Source organism: Elephas maximus, unplaced genomic scaffold, assembly GCF_024166365.1.
Source record: "Elephas maximus indicus isolate mEleMax1 unplaced genomic scaffold, mEleMax1 primary haplotype scaffold_112, whole genome shotgun sequence".
Lineage (NCBI taxonomy): Eukaryota > Metazoa > Chordata > Mammalia > Proboscidea > Elephantidae > Elephas > Elephas maximus.
This window is the reverse complement of record NW_026060243.1, coordinates 89,893-93,227: the sequence shown is the minus strand read 5'-3', so window position 1 is coordinate 93,227 and position 3,335 is coordinate 89,893.

Below are 3,335 nucleotides of genomic sequence, written 5' to 3'. Positions count from 1 at the left end.
CTTAACAAGGTTCAGGAAGACACCTGGGTGGAGAAATGGAAAGGTGTGGCTGAAGTCCATGAACACAGCTGGGCAGAGGAGGCGGATGGTGTGTCCAAGGTCCAGGAACACACTTGAGAGGAGGAGGTGGAGGACCTGACCAAGGTCCAAGAATACAGATGGGGGGTGATGTGAAGGGTCTGTCCCAGTTCCAGTAACCCAGATGGCAGGAGGAGAGTTAGTATCTGGTCAAGGTCCAGGAACACAGCTGGGATGAGAAGGAGGATGGTCTGTCCAAGGTCCAGGAACACAGTTGGGAGTTGAAGGGGCAGCATCTAGCCAAGGTTCAGAAACACAGCTGGAAAGAGGAGTGGGAGGGTCTGGCCAAGGTTTTGGAACACATTTGGGAGGAGGAGAGTTAGTATCTGGTCAAGGTCCAGGAACACAGCTGGGATGAGAAGGAGGATGGTCTGTCCAAGGTCCAGGAACACAGTTGGGAGTTGAAGGGGCAGCATCTAGCCAAGGTTCAGAAACACAGCTGGAAAGAGGAGTGGGAGGGTCTGGCCAAGGTTTTGGAACACATTTGGGAGGAGGAGGTAGAGGGTCTCTCCAAGGCCCAGGTATACAGCTGCGAGAAGGGACCAGAGGTCCTGTCCCAGTTGTAGGAACACAGTTGGGAGGATGAGAGTCAGAGCCTGGCCCAGGTAGAACACACCGGGGAGGAGGAGGGGGAGTGTCTGTTCAAGGTCCAGGAACTCAGCTGGAAGGAATAGGTGGAGGATCTGGCCAAGATCCAGGAACGCAGCTGGGAAGCGGAGGGGGAGGGTCTGACCAAGGTCCAGCAACACATCTGGAAGGAAGAAGTCCAGAATCTGGCAGAGGCCTGGGAACACAGCTGGGAGGATTTGGTGGATGTCTGACTGAAGTCTGGGAACACAGCTAAGAGGATGTGGTGGAGTGTATGGTGAAGGGTCCGACCAAGGCCTGAGAAAACATCTGGGTAGAGCACATGGCCCACTCCCAACGTGTACTGATGGAGGGCATCTATTGGGCAATGTGTGGACGATCGTCCCGGAGAAAGAGGGTCCCTGCTGCAGCCCTCTGACTCTGCAGAATAGAAGCAGTTAATTTTTTAAAATACTTGTATAGGACAGACCAAAGCACTAAAAAAAAAAAGCTGATAGAGAAAGATGCAGGTGTCAGCACCTGGCACCTTCCCATCGACCAGGTCTCTGATAAGCAGCACTATAAAAAAATTAAAAGCAGCACTAGCGCCATGAAACTCAATGGCTCCTCCTGATCCCATTGCAGATTACGGGGTTTAAAGGATGCAACCGAAATGCCAAAAAACAAAACAAAAACTAGATTGAAGAAGTCAAAGTGCACAAGAAGCTTTGAGATCATATATAGTAGTTCAGCCAAGGCTTTGTTAAAAAGGAGGAAAGCGCCCCTACCCTCAAGGCTGGAGTGAGGACAGAATTGAGTGTTTGGAGCCCAGAAACAGCTGCCAAGGAAGTTGATACAGTGATGGTTACAGCACCCTTTAGAAATTCTGGTTCTTCCATTCGATGGTATTTTCATGGAGCATTTGTTCACTCTATCTGTGCAGAAACACATACCCTCTTTTCTACACAACGTAGAAAACCTGGTTTCTGGGTCTTTTCACTTGACATTACATTAAGAGCATTTTCTGTGTTCTGAAATGTCTTTGAAGCTTATGATTTTTAGGAGCCGCCTCCACCGTAAGGATTCACACTAGTTAGGGAATCCCTCTACCATGGGTCATTCAGCTCGTTGCCACATTTTCACTGTAATCCATCTGGTTCCATTGAATGTGCTCTCACCAGGTCTTTGGAATCATGGTGGTCCTTTCATTAGGGTAGATAACTAGATGTGGGATGGTGCTGAATAAAGAAAAGAGTGTGAGCATTTCGAAGGCTTTGGGTAGACAACGTTACATCGTATTTCGGGATGGTTGTGAGAAATCACATTTCCACTTCCAGTGTGTGAAAGGGGCCCCAGAAGAGTTAATATTTATTACTTCGTTGGACAGAAAGAATTTGTCACTTAAAAGTTTTCTCATTGAAGTTATACAGTTGTCTTGTTCACTGATTATTCACTAAAAAAGATGAGATTATTTTACAGAGTTAGCTTGATTTCACTCATCAATTTGTGTTCTCATTTATAATGTGAAAATCCATTAATAGGCCAGTGACTATAAAAATTCCTGATTAGTCATGATTCAAAGCATATCTAAAACCCATTGCCGTCGAGTCAATTCTGACTCATAGTGATGGTATAGGACAGAGTAGAACTGCCCCATAGAGTTTCCAAGGAGCGCCTGGTGGATATGAACTGCCGACCTTTTGGTTAGCAGCCTTAGCCCTTATCCACTACGCCACCAGGGTTTCCAAAGCATTTCTATAATCCAAAAAAAAAAAAAAAAAAACCCAGCCTGGTGGTGCAGTGGTGAAGAGCTACTGCCGCTAACCAAGAGGTCAGCAGTTCGAATTCACCAGCTCCTCCTTGGAAAAATATGGGATAGCTATACTCTGCCCTGATTATTCATGATTCAAAGCAGATTTACAAGGTATGTTGAAATACTCACTGAAAGGACAGCGCAGACAAAGACTATTGCTAAAATAACTTCCCAGGAACAGAAAAGCTTTTGTAAGTTTTTGATCTGGCTCAGAGAAACAATTGTCAAAGAGCTTAACCAGCTTCAAAGAAATGTACAATGTAGGAGTAAGATGTTATCATGGAGAGAAACCCTAATTCAACCTCCAAGAAGTAGCCCCACCCATCAAATATCTCCAGTGGATTCCACTGCTCCCAGGAAGACTGGAAGCTGGCCACCTGGTGTTTCCTGGGAGGCTGGCAGTGTTGCAGTGTGCTGCCTCTAACAGGGTTCTCACTAACCCTCTCTAACCACATTGTAAACACACACAAGGACACACACATTCACACTGACCACAAAACTTCTGACCTCATGAAAATCAATGCAAGACACACTTAGATATTGCAAATGATTGTGTATTCTGACAACACATCTACACTGAGAACTCACACATATTCTGACCACACTCACATCCTGAATTCACACACTGACCACACATTCTCACATTAGTCTACCTTTAAAACACACAAAACGCTGACAACAAGCATACACTCATTGCACATTGTCCAAGATCCCACATGTCGATACACCCAACTGACCATAGCAAACATACATACAGAGACCCTGAAATGACCATCTACCTTGTGATTGTACCCAAATATGAAAATCATATGTACATACCCTAACATCATACTGACCCCCATCACAATGACCATTCAGTGAATACACAGACAGACCA